At 38.1% G+C, this 19,086-nt stretch overlaps 1 protein-coding gene across 3 annotated transcripts in view; it reads left to right on the forward strand.

Moving 5' to 3' along the window:
• Nucleotides 1–880: 880 nt before the first annotated feature.
• Nucleotides 881–19,086, forward strand: part of Mtfr1 (mitochondrial fission regulator 1) — a 52,064-nt gene continuing 33,858 nt past the window's right edge. For 2 of the 3 annotated variants that reach the window (XM_004842122.4, XM_004842123.4), the window contains exon 1: nt 881–1,021. The gene's annotated coding sequence lies outside the window, so the exon portion shown is untranslated. Of the gene's footprint in view, nt 1,022–1,074; nt 1,096–19,086 lie in introns of those variants that run through there. The other variant, XM_021256075.2, reaches the window with a different exon arrangement.

Consider the following 19,086-nt stretch of genomic DNA (forward strand, 5'->3'; position numbering starts at 1 on the left):
AATATTTCATCACTTCTATACACATTACCATGCCGAATATGGCTAACTATAAATTAAATGCTTATATTTTAACAAGATTATTTGAAATCTAGACTATCCTAGAGTATTCAGGTATTTAAAAAAGTATTTGCCCCAATGAATCAGACTAAATGAATGCTGGAAACAGAGACAGGAAAGTAAAGTTTAGCTTAAAAATAGAAACCTTTATTTAGAAGAACATCCAAAGAAGTCAGCAAAACAGTTATGGCTTACCACCCCATCTCCTGAGTATCCTATGTGGTTTAAATTCTCTGCAGTGTAAAGAATGATTTAAACTTCTGAAGAAGAATGTAAACATGATCGAAACCGAATTCGTTCTTAACACTGTCAATTCTTGAGATTTTAAATATTGCTCTCAGAATGACATTTCCATCTTCTTCAAAATTCCATATACTGGAAAGAGAAAGGAGGGAATAAGAAGAAAATACCTTGCTTGTTTGTCTTGGAGTTGAAAACAACTCTTACAGAAAACAAAGTCTTCATCCACTCTGAGCAACCTCGCACTCCTGCAGCTAAACAGAAGCAGACCCCGGTTGTGAGGTCCGTATAAGGAGATCTGCCTGGAGAACACAGGTCTTCACAGCTTGAGGCGAAAACGGCTCAACATATCTTTTCTCAGTGTTAGACACACTCGCTTCTACACTCAGAATTGGGTCTTCTCACACCTAGGGCGTAGTTTACCTACAAAGTGAGTCCCTGGGCGGGGTGACGATGACAAACTCAATCCACACAAAAGCCCACGCCTCGTCAGGGGACCCACGCATGCGCATAAAGATGGTGAAAGGTGGCCTCGGGCGCTCCGAACTGTCTCCACGCCTTCCGCCGGCGGCTTCCCTGAGCCCGCCTCCGCCGGAGCAGACAGCTGAATGGTCAGTCTGGTCTCGGCCCGGGGCGGGGATTGGCTGATTGGCAGTATCGTCCCAGGGCAGCCAATCTGGAAACCCGAGTAGCCGAAGAAGGTGCTGGCTGCCGCGCGGCGGTGGTAAGTGGGCCTGTTGGCTGGAAAAAGTGGGTGGAAGAAAGTGGCCCAGAGTTTGATGGTGGCGAAACGTCATGGTAACAGGGCAGAAGTAGAAGGAGCCTGGTTGGGAATGAGGAAAGGGCGGCGGGCCTCGTGGGCCAGCGAGGCGTCTGCGCTGCGGTCGAAGGGAATCCGGTGGCCGAGGGCCCTAATGGGCCTGGCGCTTCAGCGGAGCGGTGGGAAGTCGAGTGCCTTGCCTCAGGGCTGAGACTCTCTCACCCATTCACCCTCTCGGCCACTTGCCCCTGTACCCCACTGGTGTCCCCTTCCCCGCCCTCAGACTGTGTTGGGAGCCTCAGTTCCCGCGCCGGCTGCTGGGCGGCGGATCCCTGGGGTGTTGCGTCCTTTCCCGGCTCGGCGGGTGCGCGTCCCGCCTCTCCCAGGCGGGCTTTGCTTGACCCTTGTTGCAGTGTCACTCACTGTTCATTCTCCGAGAATTTCCTGTGTATCTTTCTGACCATGCCCAAGTGGCGTCAGACCCCAGAGAAAAGGCCAGCCTTTTGGGCGTTTAAGATTTTCTATTTTTGTAATGGAAACCTTCATATTAAAGAGAATTTGAGTGAATGATGTAGAGAACTCAGTGTATACAGCACGCCCCGTTTCAGTGATTAGCAATTAATGACCCGTCTTGCTTCCCTTCTCTGAGTTATTTTGAAGTAAACTCCAGAGGTATTTCATCTCTTTTATATATTTCTACGCCTCTGTCATGATCAATGAGCATACATACTTTTTTTCTATCTATCTATCCATCAATCTATCATCTATCTATCTATCTATCTATCTATCTATCTATCTATCTATCTGTTTAACTCTTTTGGTGCCGGGGATTGAACTCCGGTCCTTGCACTTGCGAGGCAGGCGGTGGCCCCACCATTTACATTTTTTAAAGAGAGGTTAAGTGATAAGGCACACAAAGTGTAAATACTGCTAATTTAGTTTATATTACAAGGATGTATTATGAGTTTTACTACCCTGTACTCAAATTTTCAAAAATCAACAAAAAGGTACTGGTGTGGTTTGATGGCACACACCTGTAATTCCAGCACTAGAGAATTACTGGAAGCAGGAGGATCTCCACGAGTTCGAGGCTAGTTTGGACTACATAGTGAGTGCAAGACCAGTCTGAACTACATATATAGCGAGACCCTGGCTCAAAAAACAACAACAAAAATTGTGTTATGGTTTTGAGCATTAATAATTGTATTGGTAATTTCTGTTTATGGAATTCTCAGTATATATGAAGCGCTGTAAAATTGTTTCCTTTTCATTTAATTATTATCACAGCTCTGTGAAGTAGGAGTTACCCTCATTTCACCATTGAGGGAAAAATAATTTAGCAAGGTTACACAATTTTGCCTGAAGTTATAGTGCTGAAAGAAGTGAAGGCTGGAATTCAGGATACTAATTCTAACTATTTTCATTGAAGAATATTTGCCCTTTTTTAAAATACAAAATATTTATTGGTACATTTTAGATATACATAAATGATAACATTCATTACAGGGAATTTGCCTCTCTACATGGTATCTCTCGCCTCTTTTTTTCTCATTCCCTCCCCAGCTTCCCTATGTACAAAAGCTTTGTTTCCATTTTTTTCTTTCTATTTTCACTTTTTTCTTTGTCCCTTCCTTCCTTTCTCTCTTCCCCATCCATTGTTCCCCTTCCCATTTGAACATTTTCTTCCCAATTCCCAATATTTATTGTACATTTTAGTCCTTATTTCCACTTTTAGTTTTTCATACCAGAGAAACAATGCAGTATTTAGACGTGTGTCCAATTTCTTTCACTTAAGAGTGTGGTCTCAAGTCGCATCCATTTAGTTAGAAATGTCTCAAGCTCACCCTTCTTTATGGCAGAATAGTATTCCATTGTGTAAAAAAACCACATCTTCTTTATCCATATGTCCACTGATGGGCATTTGGGCTGTTTCCAAGATTCAGCTATTACACACTGCCACTCTAAACATGGACATTCATATATCATTTTGGTAGGATGCTTTCAATTCTTTTGGGAAGATACCAAGAAGGAGAATAGTTGGGTGGAATGGAACCTGTAGTTTTAGTTTTTTGAGGAATCTCCACACTGATTTCCACAGTGGTTGCACCAGTCTACACCCCCACCTACAGTGGAGAAGGGTCTCTTTTTCAAAACAGTCCCTCCAGCATTTATTATTGGTTGATTTCTTGATAACAGCCATTCTTTCTGGAGTGAGATGGAGTCTTAGTGTTGTTTTAGTTTGCATCTCTCAAATGACCAGTGATGTTGAACATTTTTTCATATATTTATTTCCCATTTCTACTTCTTCATCTGAGAAGTGTCTGTTCATTTCAGATGCCTATTTTTGGATTGGGTCTTTAAATTTGGGGGCAGTCTGATTTTTTTGAATTCTTTGTGTATTGTAGATATTAGACAAACAGCTGACAAAAATGTTTTCCCACACTGGGTTGTCGCTTCACTCTGTTGGTAGTTTCTCTTGCTGTGCAAAAGCTTTTTGATAAGATGAGATCCTGGTTGTTGATTCTTTGTGATAGTTCCTGTGTGATTGGGGTTTTGTTCATAAAGTCTCTGCCTACACCAGTGTCTTCAGGAGTTCTACCTCTTCTATCTTCCAGCAGATTTAGTGTTTCTGTTTTAATATTTAGATCTTTGATCCATTTTGATTTTAGTTTAGTGCATGGTGAAAGATATGGGTCTAGTTTCAGTCTTTGGCATATGGAAAGCCAGTTTTTCCCACACCATTTATTAAAGAGTCTACTTTCTTCCAGTGAATGTATTTGTCTCCTTTGTCAAAGATTATGTGGCTGAGTACGTCTGGAGTTGTTTCTGCATCTTTTAGTCTGTCTATTTCATTGCTCCACAGGTCTGTTCTTTTGCCAATACCATGCTGTTTTTATCACAGTAGCTTTGTAGTATAATCTCAGGTCAGGGATTGTGATGCCCCCTGCCTTTCTTTTGCTGCCCAGAATTGCCTTTGCTATTCTAGGTCTCTTCTGGTTCCAAATGAATTTTAGGGTTGTTTTCTCTAATTCGGTGAGATAATGCTGTTGTAATTTTGATTGAGATTACATTAAATTTGTATAACAATTTTGGATGTGTGGCCATTTTCACTATATTGGTTCTTCCTATCCAAGAACAAGGGATATCTTTCCATTTTCTGATAGCCTCTTCAGCCTCCTTTTTCAGAGTACTATAGTTTTCAGTGTAAAGATCTTTTCCTTCATTAAATTGATTCCTAAGTATTTCATTTTTTTGGATGCAATTGTGAAAGTTGTTTTTCTAATTTTTCTCAAGTGAGTTTGCTGTCTGTATAGGAAGGCTATTAATTTTTGTGTGTTGACTTTGTATCCAGCTGCACTACTGAATTTGGTTATTAACTCTGGAAGTCTTTTGGTGGTGCTTTTGGGGTCTTCTATGTAGAATATAATGTCATCTGCAAATAATAATTTAACTTCCTTTCCTGTCCTTATTCCTCTTTTTTCTCTTGTATAATTTTTCTGGCTAATGTTTCCAGAGCTGTATTGAACAAGAGTGGTGACAGTGCCAAAAGTCTTGTAGACTTAATAACCAAATTCAGTAAAGTACCTGGATACAAGGTCAACACACAAAAATCAATAGCTTTCCTCTACATGAACAACAGACTCACCAAGAGAGAAATAGGGCAAACAATTCCTTTCACAATAGCATCCAAAAAACTGAAATACCTAGGAATCAATCTAACGAAAGAAATTAAAGACCTCTTCTCTCAAAACTATAGCACTTTGAAAAAAGATATTGAAGGGGATATCAGAAAATAGACATGCCTTGCTCCTGGGTAGGAAGGATCAACATAATGAAAATGGCTCTACTTCCAAAATTGTTATATAGATTCAGTGCAATCCCAATTGAAATCCCAGCAGTATACTTCATAGACCTTGAGAAAACAATCCAAAAATTCATTTGGAACAAGAAGAGACCCAGAATAGCAAAAGTAATTCTAGGTAACAGAGACATGGCAGGGGGTATTGCAACCCCCAACTTGAATTTATACTACAAAGCTACTGTGGCAAAAAACAGCATGGTACTGGCAAAGAAACAGACCTGAGGACCAGTGGAACAGATTAGAAGATGCAGAAACAACTCCAGACACACTTAGCCACCTCATCTTTGACAAAGGAGCCAGACACCCTCACTGGAAGAAAGATAGTCTCTTCAATAAATGGTGCTGGAGAAATTGGGTTTCAACTTGCCAAAGACTAAAACTAGACCCATATCTCTCACCATGCGCTAAACTAAAATCGAAATGGATTAAAGATCCAAATATAAAAACAGAAACACTGAACTGGCTGGAACAGAGGTTAGATAGAGCTCTTGAAGACATTGGGATAAGAAAAAACTTTATGAACAAAACCTCAGTTGCCTGTGAACTAGCACAAACAATCAACAAGTGCGATCTCTTTTTATTAAAAAGCTTCTGCACAATGAGAGAAACCACCAGCCGTATGAAGAGACAACTCACAATGTGGGAAAAAATTTTCTTTTTTTTTTTTTTTTGGTACCAGGGATCGAACTCGGGTCCTTGTGCTTGGGTAGCAGGCGGCAAAACCACTGAGCTAAATCCCTGGCCTTGGGAAAAAATTTTCACCAGCGATCCCTCAGACAAAGGTCTAGTATCTCGAATCTATAAAGAACTTAAAAAAATCAGACCTCCCAAATTTAAAGACCCAATCCAAAAATGGACCTCTGAAATGAACAGATATTTCTCACACTAAGAAGTAGTCATGGCAAATAAACATGTGAAAAAATGTTCAACATCACTGGTTACTTGAAAGCTGCAGATGAAAACAATGCTGAGATTCCACCTCACTCCAGAAAGAATGGCTGCTATCATGAAATCAACCAAGAACAAATGCTCGAAGGGCTGTTGGGAAAGAGGAACATTGCTCCATTGCTGGTTTGAGTGTCGACTGGTGCAATCACTGTGGAAATCAGTATGGAGATATCTCAAAGAACGAGGACTGAAAGTCCCATTTGACCCAGCTATTCCCCTGCTGGGTATCTTCCCCAAAGAATTAAAAGAATCGTACCACAGTGATATATGTGGACCCATGTTCATAGCAGCACAGTTTGTAATAGCTAAAACTTGGAAACAGCCCAAATGCTCATCAACTGGAGACTGGATCAAGAAAATACGGTGTTTTTTTTTATAAAATAGAGTACTACTCAGCCATCAAAAATGAGAAATTAGAGACATTTATTGCTAAATCGATGCACATTGAGGCCATCCTCTTAAGTGAAATAAATAGGACACACGTGTAAATACCGAGTAGTTTCTGTAGTGTGAGAAACTAAAAGTGTAAATAAGGACTAAAAGGTATAATAGATAATGCGAAATAGGAAGAAATGGGGCAAAGGGAAGGGGGAAGTGGTATGGGTAGGGGAAAGGAAAGAAGGGAATGGAATTAATATGAGAAAATGAAAGAATGGAAACAAAGTCTTTGTAAATAGGGAGCTATGGAGGGGTTAAAGGGAGGGCAGGGGAAGGAGGAAAATATAAGAACCAAGAGACTATGTAAAGGTGCATATCTCCAATGATGAATGTCATTATATTGTACACCTACAATGTACCAATAAAAGGATATACAAAAAAGAAAAAAGTGTGTCAGTGGACAACCTTGTCTTGTTCCTGATTTTAGAGCAAAAGCTTTCAGTTTTTGTCTACTTAGTATGATGTTAGCTGTTGCTTTGTTATAGATGGCTTTTATCATACTGAGATAAAGACCATCTATACTAATTTTTGGTAGAGCTTTTATCACGAATGAGTGTTGGACCTTGTCAGACACTCTTTCTGCATCTGTTGAGAGAATCATATGATTTTTGTCCTTGGTTCTGTTAATATAGTGTATTACATTTATTGATTTGTTTATGTTGAACTATCCCTGCATCCCTGAGATGAATCCAGCTTGATCATGGTGTATATGTTTCTTGATGATTTGCTGCATTCTTTTTGCCAGTATCTTAATGAGGATTTTTGCATCTATTTTCATTAGGGAGATTGTCCTGTAGTTCTCTCTTTTGGTTGGATTCTTCTCTGGTTTTGGTGTCAGGGTAATGGTTACTCCCAGGAATGAATTTGAGAGTATTGCTTCCCTTTCAACTTCATTAAAGAGTTTGAGATGTAGGGCATTAGATCTTCTCTGAATTTCTTATAGAATTCAGCAGTGAGTCCATCAAGGCCTGGGCTTTTTTCTGTTGGTAGATTTTTAATTACATCTTTAATTTCATTGGCTGATAGTGGTTTATTTAGAATTTTTATGTCTTCTTGATTCAGTTTTGGTAATTTATATGTATTTAGGAATCTGTCTATTTATTCTGTGTTTTCCATCTTACTAGAATATCAGTTCTTGAAGTATATATTGATGATCTTCTGAATTTATGCAGGGTCTGTTGTAACTTCACCCTGTTCATTCCTAATTGCATGGATTTAAGTCTTTTCTTTCCTTTTTTTGATAAGGTTGGCTAAGCATTTATCAATTTTATTTAATCTTTCAAAAAACCAAGTGTTCAATTCATTGATCCTTTGTATTTTTTAAATCTGCATTGCATTAATTTCTGCTCTGATTTTTATAATTTCCTCCCTCCTACAAGCTTTAAGCTTGACTTGCTCTACTTTTTTTAGAAGCTTGAGGTTCAACATTAGGTTGTTTATTTGAGTCCTCTCTGCTTTCCTGATATGAGTATTCACCATTATAAATTTCCCCTGTAGGACTGCTTTCTTTGTGTCCCATAAGTTCCAGTATGTCATATTGTCATTATCATTTAATTGTAGAAATTGTCTGATTTCTTCTTTAATTTCATCTGTGACCCATTGGTTGTTCTGGAGGGTGTTACTTAATTTCCATGTGTTTATGAAGTTCTTGTGGTTTCTTTTGCCATTGATTTTTCAATTTCCTTGCAGTATGGTCTGAAAGTATGCATGGGACAATTTCAATTCCTTTGCATTTACTTAAGTATGTTCTATGAGCTAGTATGTGATCTGTTTTGGAGAACATCCTGTGCAGCTGAGAAGAATGTATCTTCTGATGTTGTGGGGTGGAACATTGTAGACATCTACTAGGTCCATTTGTTTGAAAGTTTGGTTCAGTTCTAATGTTTCATTGTTCAATTTTTTGTCTAGTTGATCTGTCTGTGACTGGGATATTGAGGTCCCCCATTCCAACTGTATTAGTGCTTATATGATTTTTCATGTCTGTTAATATTTGTTTTATATAGTTGGGTGTACTGTTATTTAATGCATATATATTTATGATTGGTATCTCTTCCTCTCGTATTGTTCTCTTTACAAGAATGTAGTGACCTTCTTTGCTTCTCTTAATCAATCTTGGCTTAAAATCCACTTTGTCTGCAAGTAGAATAGCAACCCTTGCTTTTTTCTGGGTTCCTGTCACATGGAATATTGTTTTCCATCCTTTGAATTTTAGTCTATGAATTTCTTTTTGAATTAAATGTGTTTCTTGGGGCCAGGGATTTAGCTCAGTGATTCCAGCGCCTGCCATGCAAGCACAAGGTCCCAAGTTCAATCCTTGGTACCCCCCAAAACCAAAAAAAAAAGTGTTTCTTGAATGCAGTATATTGTTGGATCTTGCTTCCTGATCCATTTTGTCAGTCTTATTTCTTTTGATTGGTGAATTGAGACCATTAACATCGATGGTTATAACTGGTATGTCTTGCCTTATCTCTGTCATGTTATTTTCCTGTTACTGTCTTGCTTCTTTTCTGTTTAATTTCTTGCCTTGCCTGGTGGATTCATTTTGTTGTGATTAATGGAGTTGCAATCCCTGTTGTCTCTTTCTAGAGTATCTTTCAGAACACTTTGTAGTGCTGGTTTGGTGTTCATGAATTTCTTCAGGTGTTCTTTTTCATGGAAATATCTTATTTCTCCATCCGTTTTATAAGGTAGTTTTTTGAGGACCAGGGATTTAGCTCAGTGGTGCTGCCACATGCCCTGCAAGTGCAAGGACCCGAGTTTGATCCCCGGTACCAAAAAAAAAAAAAAAAAAAAAAAAAAGATAGTTTTGCGAGGTACATCAGTCTAAACTGAAGGTTGTTTTTGTGTAGGGCTTGAAATACTTCATTCTGAGCTCTCCTTTACTTGAGGGTTTGTGTTGAGAAGCCTGCTATGATTCTTATGGGCTTCCCTTTATGGGTGATTTGTTTCTTTTCTCTAACAGCTTTAATATTCTGTTTTTGTGTTGAATTTCTAGAATCTTAATTATTATATGCCTTGGGGAAGATTTTTTTGATTGTGGCTAATTGAAGTACTGTATGCCTCACTTATCTGTATGTCAAATTCTTTTTCCCTGTTTGGGAAGTTTTCTGCCATTACTTTTGTGTACAGGTTTTTATGTCATTTGCACCATCTGCTTTTTCATTGACTCAGATCAATCTGATTTTATTCTTATTTGCATCATCTAACAGCTGCTATATTGATTTGTCTCTTGCTTTTTTAAAAAAAATCTTTCTTTTCATGATCGCCAACCTTCAGTATTTGATATTCTGTTCTCACATTGGCTCATGCTGCTGTGTATAATTTCAACAGAGTTTTTAATCTCCTGGATATTTAAATCTGTTTCATGGATTCCATTTCTTGCGTATGGTGGGGGTTTATGGTTTTCATCATGTTCCTGAACATCTCTAATTTTTTTTTTTTTAAATCTGTATCTGCTTTAGAGTCACTAAGCATATCTTTCTTTCTGGTCACCATCTCTGTAGTCATCAGAGAAATTATTTCTGCTGTGATTTTTTTCTAGAGCTTTGTTCATCTACTTTATTACTTCTGCTGTTACCACTTCAGAGAGTCCAGGTGAGTGGCTTTCAGATTGTCCACTTCATTGCCTCCTAGATTTCCCTTTGATGAGTGAAAATCTGGAGGTGTTGCATCTTATTTAAGTGTCTTCTCCTTTTCTAATTTCTTTTTTAAGTTTAATTCCTGGGTTGATGCTTATAAATTGTTTATGTGGTGAGTAGCTTTATTGGCAGTATTCAAAAGTGTCTTCCAGGTTTAACTTGGCTTTCGGGTTTTGAGTCTGTTGCGTGATTATACCTCTTCAATCTATTGGAGATGAGAAATTTCTGCTTACTTAGTCTAGCTGCCAGTTTCTTGGCACTGACCTACAGGTTTCTTTTTCTCTTTTTTAAGACCTTTAAGGCTATTGCAGTTTCGTTATATGAGGAGGAACAACCAGTTAGCACAGTTATGTCACCTTGGCTAAAGTAGTACAAGCAACAATAGGAATAGCATGAAATACAGCCTAGAAAATGACAAACTGTGGTAATTACTAATTTGCTACCTTTAACCATATGAACTAGATTTGTGGTTACATAATAAAATCTAGTATGAATCCAAATATTGTATGTACTAAATAAGCCCTTAATAAGGTGATTTTACCCTTAGGGGAGAAGACTTATAAAGAGTTAAGGGGGAAAACAGTGCAGTAGAAGAGGAAGAGATCAGAAGCAAGGCTGAAGGACAAACTTTAGGAAACTGGTGAAGAAGACTGGGGACACAGTTTTCTTCTCATGCAGCTATATTTCGGTGCCAGGACAACAAATCTCAGAGGGGTTCTTTGCTACTCACCACTCCACCATCTTCCTGAAAGTCAATTTAAAATTTTTATTTCATTTAGTTTTTGTGTGTGTGGTGCTGGGTCTTGAACTCAGGGCTTTGTGCATGCAAAGAAGCACTCTACCTTTGAGCTACAGCCCCTATCCCATTTACTTAATTTAAAAAATATTACTGGCTTTTAAAAATTCCAAAAGTAGTATATGCTATTGAAAAAAATACAAATAATACAGAAGTACTTAAGTACAAAAAAATGTGGAAGATCCTTTCACCAAGAAGGATACAGTATTATGCTTTGGTATCTTTTTTTCTGTTTATGTACATAAAACATCTGTTTCACTGCTATTTTTGTTGCTTTATGTCTTAGTCATCTTCTCGTTGCTGGTACAAAATGCTCAACATCTACATCTTAAAGTAGGAGTGTTTTTTTGTTTTGACTCATGGTTATTAAAGGAGTCAGTTCATTGTTGGTTGCCTGTAAGGCAAGAAGGGCATTGTGGAAGTGTCTGTAGGAAGAAAGCCTCTCCTATCATGGCAGCCAGAAAACAAGGAGTGTAGGGAGGAACTGGAGAGGGAGATATCCCCTTCCAGCTCATACCCCTAGTGATCCACCTCTTTCAGTTAGGCTCCATTTTGAACAGCATGTAAGCTATGGTGCCCCCCATGATCTAATCACTTTCCAAAAGCCTCTGAACACAAGTTTTCTGGGAAACATTCTAGATCTAAACAATAACACCCTACCCTGGCCTCCATACAACTCATGCCCATCTCTTTATGCAGAATGTATTTAGTCCATCTCTAAGAGTCACCACAGTTTTAACGGTTCCAGCATTGCCGAAAAGTTTTAAGTCCAATGTCTCCTATAAGACTCAAGGCAAACTCTTAGCTGTGAGCCTCTGTGAAAATCTAAAATAAAGTTTAACACTTTGAACAAAGAATGGCACAGGATAAACATTCCCATTCCAAAAAGGAGAAATTGAGGGATGGAAAGGAATGGGACCAAAGCAAGACTGAAATCCAGCAGGGCAAACATTAAATTTTGTAGTTCCATATCCAACACCTGGGACAAGTTGTGGTGAACTGTGAACTCCAAAGGGCTTGGGTGGCCCTGCCTCTGGCATTACCAGTTGCAGCCATCATTGTTTCTCTCTTGGGGTGGCTCTGCTCACTGCTTCCAGCTTTTCTCAGCAAATGATTCATGTTTCTGACATCTCCAGCCTTCTAGGGCATTGATGACAAACCCTTTAGAGGTTTCAATGATAACAAACAGCCAGCTATAGCCTATGTGCCATAGGTTCTCCACTACTGTCTTAGGATCTCCACTGTACTTCTAGCTTCACCCTCACAGCTTCACACACTGTTCTCTTAGGGACACACTACCAGGTCCTCCTCTGAAATCTGAACCCCACAACTCTTGCATTTTACATTCCTGTAAGACAACCATGTGGATGACATCAGGGTCTGCCACCAGTTTGGACAGTAGCCATGCCGCTTTGGGTCATACAGCTGCCTCTGAATGCTTGAATGACTAGATGGGTAACCAGTTCCTGGGTGGCCTGCTGGAGCAAGGGGTCTAGGGGCAAAACAAAGCTCAAAACAAAACGTTACAATTTTGTACCTTTGAACTTATTAAGGGTGAGGTCTTGCTGATTCCTGAAATGCACTCAAGGCATCTTTCCATATTGTCCTTATGAAAGTACTTGACTTCTGTGTAATGTTAACCCTTCTAGCAAACAAGCTTTCCTTGGCCACAAGTTTACAGGCTCCAACTTTACAAGTGCTTCCTTTTTGGCCACCAGCAAAATTTGAAGTTATTTATTTGTTCTTTTTGGTTCTGATTCTCATGGGAAGTGTGGCTAAAAGCAGCCAGTAGTATCCATGGCACAACCTGAATGTTGGACTGCCTTGAAATTTCCTCTGCCAGATTACTTAGTATACTACATTTAATCATAGCCTCAGGCCATGGGTAAAATGTAGAACATTTTTTGCCAGAGTGTAACACACATGGTCTGGAGTCCAACTACCAGTGGAGTCCTTGATTCCCAACTGAAACTTCCCGAGCCATGCCTTTACTGTCTGCATTTCTATCAGCATTCTGACTAGAATCTCCCATCAAACGTGGCTTACAGCATCCTAGATTGTAAGCCAGCATTTTCAAACCTTTCCAGACTCTCCCCACACACCAATTCCAAAGGCTTCTAACCACGTGGTAAAGTATACTCAAAGCAACGACCCTACTTCTTTGGTACCATAAATTATCTCAATTACTTCTGTTGGACAAAATAACCAACATCCACAACTTAAGGGAGAACTTTGTTTTGGCTCATGGGTTTTAGAGGATTCTGTCCATAATCAGCTCACTCCAAGGCAGAAAGGGCATTGTGGAAGGATCTGGAGGAGGAAAGCTACTCACATCACGGCAGCCGGGAAGCAGAGAGTAAGGAGAAGCTGAGAGATAGGTATACCCTTCCAGGTTATGTCACCAGTGATCTACCCTCTTCTAAGCAGGCCTGACCTAACAGCAAGTAAACTATAGTGCCCCCATGATTTAACCATCTTCCAAAAGCCCTACCTCTGAACACTTGAGTCTAATGGGGGTCAGTGTACATCTAAACCATAACACTTTGTTTTAGTTGTAGGCTGTGTGTGTGTGAGTGCAAATCAAACCCAGGGCTTCCTGAATGTACTCTTATCACTGAGTTACATGCCTGGTCTCTTTTTTTCTCCCGTACTGGGAATTGAACTCAGGACCTTTTGGTTGCCAGGCAAGTGTGGTGCCACTGAGCTACATCCCCAGTCCTTTTTTTGTTTGTTTGCTTTTTGGGTGCCAGGTATCAAACTTAGGGCCTTGAGCATGGTGGTGAACTACCTTCCTGCCCTCCCCACCCTTTAAAAATATATCTCGGTTACTTTTCTCTTGTTGCTGAAACAAAATGCCCAACAACCAAAGTTAAAGGAGGAAAGGTTTATTTAGCTCACTGTAGAGGTTTCAGTCTATCATTGGCTGACTCCAAGTCAGGGTAGCACATGGCAGAGGGGTAACAGTTCTTGGCGGCAGAAGACCACAAGAATAGGGACCTTAACAGCCCCTTTCTGCCCCTTGTACCTTAGCCAGACTACTTAGGGCAGGTAGCACTCACACCCTTAATCCTAGTGCCCTTGAGCCTAGCATTGCACCGTGAATCAATCACATACTCTAGATTCAGCCACCCCTGAAAAATCCCCACCTATGACTCTATGAGGCTTTAGAGGAACATCTGGACACAACCCATAACAAATAGAATCACATATACAGTACATGTTTTCAGCTTTTTTCATTCAGCATTTTATCATGAAAGCCTTTCATGCTTAGTTCTTTTTTATGTAAAATATGTAAGTTATCCTTAAATAGTTATCATTTCTTTGTGTTTGTTGCTTACAAACTCTTCTAATTCTTTATGAAGTGTATGATCTTAAACATATATCTTTTTTTTTTTTGTACTGGAGATCGAACTTGGGACCTTGTGCTTGTGAGGCAGGCGCCAGAACCACTGAGCTAAATCCCTGGCCCTATCATTTTTCATTTTAATGACCATAAATTTATTTTTTTATTGGTATATTTTAGGTGTACATAATGATAACTTTCATTACTAGGAATTTTTACCTGTACATGATATATCTTGCTTCTTCCTTTTTTTTCCCATTACCCTCTCCTCCCTTCAACCTTTCTTCCTCTTCTTATTTACAAAAGCTTTGTTTTCATTTTTTCCTTCTATTCTTTATTTTCTTGTCCCTTCTTTCCTCCCCTCTTCCTTTGTTCTTCTCCTTTGAACATTTTCTTCCCATTTCCCAATATCTTTTTTACATTTTGGTCCTAATTTACACTTCCAGTTTCTCACACCAAAGAAACAGTGTGGTAAACACGTGTGTGTTATTTCATTTAAGAGTATAATGACCATAGACTTAGAATGGGTATATTGAATTTTTAAAAACTACTTCCCCATTGATGTTCATTAAAATTGCCTCTAGATTTTTCTCTTTTACAATTAATGCTTCAGTAAATATCCTTACCATATTTCAAAAAAATTGGAGCTTATGTATTTATAAAGATATAACTTACTAAATTTTCACATCATTTACATATATATGCAAGGGACATTAATGCTTTTATGTATTTAATTTAAAATTTTTTATTAGTATATGTTTGGAGAACTTAATGATTACATTCAAGGAACAGTAATTCTTATATGTATCACAGTCACTTGTAAGTGATTTTTCATCATATCCTTGGACCCATAGGCAGCACTTTCAGCAGTGAAAAGCTGTTGACTTCCAAGTATTTTGTTTGCATCTACTCATGTCCTGTCCAGGATCACTTGTGTTTAAATTCTTTTCAGAAGATTTGTTTTAAAATTATCAGAATGCGTAATTCATTTGCATGGGGCTGCTTAAAATTACAAAAACATTTGGAGAAGAAAACACCTGTTATTTACTATAGGGTTACATTCCAGAGATAGTCACAAGCAAATGGCAGAACTTTATAGTGGGTGTAGAACCTCTCTAACTTTTATTATACAGAGAGAAAAATAACCTCTAAAAATGTCCTTCAGAAGGTTAATTTCATCTCTGAAGATCATTAACTTGAAAAAAAATTTATCAAGTTTTAATTAGCTTGAATTCATAGATGTTTATCTCATCACTTGTAAGTTGTTGAGAGATGTACTACAAGTTATGAGATTTATTGCACAGTGAACAAGATGTCAAAATCTGTGCTAAGTACTGGGAAAATAGCAGTGTACTTAATTTTGCATGTACAAATAGACCATTTTAAGTTATTACTAGTAAATTGTGCCCACAGTTTGAATACTATGTCATTGTTTTATAGTTATGGTAGTGTTCTGACTTACAGTCACAACTAGTCTGATGTGAGGTATAGCAGTGGTCACTAGACTTGAATTTAAACTTTAATTTCCAAAGAGAGGGTAGGTTAGGATGTTGGCATAGGTTGACATTTCTTACTGTGATAAGAAAGGAAGTTTTAAAACCAAAATTAACCTTGTATCCTTAAAGAACAAAACAAAAGACAATAATTTTAAATTGAATAAACTTTTTGTTTGTTGTTTTAACTTCCTAGTTTTTGTTTTTCTATTGCTGGTTTTTTGTTTGGCTCCAGAATGGACTGTCATTTGTGATGCACTGATTACAATTATCTAATCTCTTAGTATTCTGAGGACAGTTGATAACATTAATGATTTAGCCAATCAGATAACTAAGAGTGCTCTACTAACATGTTTAGATATTATTTTATGAAACGGGTCATATTTCTCTGGTGATGTAAAGATAATATATAGATAATTAAATGGCCATTTCCTTTAGAAGTTCTTCAAGACCTCATAAAAATAAGCCCCACTGTACTAACTTTAAAGTCACACATTTTTGTCATTTAAAAGTTAATGACAGTCTCCTGTTTTAGTTTTTCTTTTTTTGGTTTTTAGTTTTTTTGAGACAGGGTCTTGATTTGTAGTGCAGGCTGGCCTTGAACTCACTTTGTACCACCAGTTGGCCTTGAACTCACGGCTGTTTTCCTGACACAGTCTCGCAATTGCTGTGATTACAAGGATGCAACACCATGCTCAGCTGACAATCTTGTTTTTAGTGCTAGCAAGGCTATTGTGAAATTACTTCTAGTAGTTTTATTTAATAATCTCAAAGTAGACATTTTATTAGGTTAAGGTGATATTGAATTGACTTTGCTTTGATGCTATAAATTTTGTCTCCCTGTGCATTAGTATATATTTTTATTGTGTTTGTGGAGAAAAAGAAAGTCAGTTTTCAAAATATATTTATTTCTCATTTATTCTTGGTTTTCTACTGCCCTGCCAAACATCTTTTCCATAAAAAGTAGTTTGTTATTGCTCATAATTTGTGCTATAGTAGGTTAGACTATAAACCTGTTAGCTTTATAAAATATCTAGGAGTTAAATTGCTTGTGTACTCATGTTCATATACAGATCCTAGAAAACAGTTGATAGCGTGATTCTTTTTTTAAAAAATGTCATTATTTGGGGCCAGGATTTATCTCAGTGGTTTCGCTGACTGCCCTGCAAGCGCAAGGACCTGAGTTCGATCCCTGGTACCAAAAAAAAAAAAGTCATTATTTATAAACTCGATGCATATTTATAAGATTTATTTTGTATTGCCAAATCTGCAATGAAAAATAAGATTCAAAAACAAAACCTGCCAAATGTGCAACTGTTGATCCATCATGATACTAAAGAATTCACTGATATCAAAATTTAGCCTTAGATTTGGTGGTGTTGGTGCATGCCTTTAATCCCAGCACTCTAAGAGGCTTAGGCAGGAGGTTCACAAGTTTGAGCTCAGCCTGGACAACTTAGTGATTTAGCAAGATTCTGTTTCAAAATAAATTAATAAAAAGGGGGTAGGTCTGTAGCTTAGTGTGAAGGTCCTGGGTTCAATTGCCAGTGGAACAACGATAACAAAGAAAAAAAATACTGTTTGCCTTTTGTTATCTGAGCAACTGGCAACCAGAACTTCATATAAAGTTACCAAATGGCTGAGCATACTGATGGATGCCTTTAAATCAAGGCCTGAAGGAGGCTGAGGCAGAAGGATTGCAAATTCTAGCCCAGCCCTGGACAACTTAGACCTTGTCTCAAAAAAAACAAATTATAAAGGGCTGGGAATATAGCTCAGTGCAAAGGCCCTGGGTTTAATCCCCAGTATTGCTAAACTGAATAGATAGATAGATAGATAGACAGATAAATAGACTGATCTGCTAAATGGATAAATGGATAGGTGGATATTTAGAAAGATCAACCAAATGAATAGGAGTGCCACACTTTTATCTACTACCCTCATAAAACAGAATCAAAAGAAATTAAACATACAATAATGCAGAAATATCAAATGTCTTGAATGTAAAGGGTTGACAACTGAATCTTTACACAAATACATAAGAAAAACTTTTGAACTTTGTAGCTAATTTGTGCAGAAAGATGTGCTTCTGAGTTTCTTTTAAAAAATGCTTGAGCCAGGTGTGGTGGCACACACCTGTCATTCTAGCACCGGGACGCTGAGGCAGGAGGATTGCTATGAATTCTAGGCCAGCCTTGGCCACATAGTGAGTTCAAGAGCAGCCTTAATTACAGAGTGAGACCCTGTCTTCAAAAAAAGTGCTTAATAACTAGAATTTACTCTTAAATTTTAAAAAGTGCTTAATAATTAGAATTTACTTTAAACCAAACTTTGGTTAATAAAAAAGGTATTACTGAAGCAAGACTGATTTAGGTAAGGCAGTAATAAAATACATTAATTTGAGTCAGGTTTTCTGAAAGAGTTAACGTATACAGTTCCAATTACTAAAAGTCTTTGTTACAATAGCAAAATTTTAAGTGTTTCCAAACTAAATCTTTTTACTTAAAATTTTTTTATTAAGTACAACAAATGACAAACATGAATGTACAGCTTAGTAAATAATCACACAGCAGAAATCCATGTAATAGCCACCCAGGTTAAGAAATAGAGCTGGGCATGGTGGCACATGCCTGTAATCCCAGCTCTTGGGAGGCTGAGGTAGGAGGATCACTGTGAGTTTGAGGCTAGCCTGAACTATATAGCAAGACCCTGTCTCAAAAAACAAAAAAAAATCAAAAAACAAACCCCCCCCAAGAAATAGAAAATTGTTTACACTTCAGAAAACCCTTTGATGATCCCCCTTCCAACTATTACCAGCCTTTACCCAAAGGTTGCCACTGTTGTAATTTATTGCACTGTGGCCTTTTTACCTTTTATGATTTTTTTAATGCCTATAGGATCTGTAATGTGTTCTGTTTTTCTTTCCTGTTATTGGTAATATATTCCTTCTCTTTCTCCTTGGTAATTGTTGCCCTGGTTATTTTTCTCTGATTTTTCATATAGATTTTTAATGTTTTGTCTAGCTAGTTTACTTGTCCTCAATGGAAGGAGTGTTTGTCTGAAATTACCTAACTCATCTATAATGAAAACAAATACCTGTTAGGTATGTTTACAGTTGAAGCATGGGAAAGGCACTAGCTTGGGGCCTACGTTCTCTTCATTTGATAGTCAAATACCAATGAGTAACTATTATATATATATTTTTTTTGGTACTGGGAATCAAGGATTTGTGCTTGCCAGGCAGACGCTGCACCACTGAGCTACATTCCCTGGCTTTTGTTTTTTTTTTTTTTGAGACAAAGTCTTGCTGTACAGTTCAGGCTGGTCTTGAGCTCACTATGTAGTCTAGGTTGGCCTCAAACTTGTGATGATCCTTCTGCTTCCCGCCTCCTCAGTGCTGGGATTACAGGCGTGTACCACCACACTCAGCACAACTATTACATCTTGTGCATTATGCCAAATACTGAGATGTTGTGCTAAGTTTCTGCTTTTAAGTGATTAAAGTCCAGTG

Source organism: Heterocephalus glaber, unplaced genomic scaffold, assembly GCF_053883595.1.
Source record: "Heterocephalus glaber isolate CG9 unplaced genomic scaffold, H.glaber_assembly_v1.0 deba00001553, whole genome shotgun sequence".
In the NCBI taxonomy this organism is placed as follows: Eukaryota; Metazoa; Chordata; class Mammalia; order Rodentia; family Bathyergidae; genus Heterocephalus; species Heterocephalus glaber.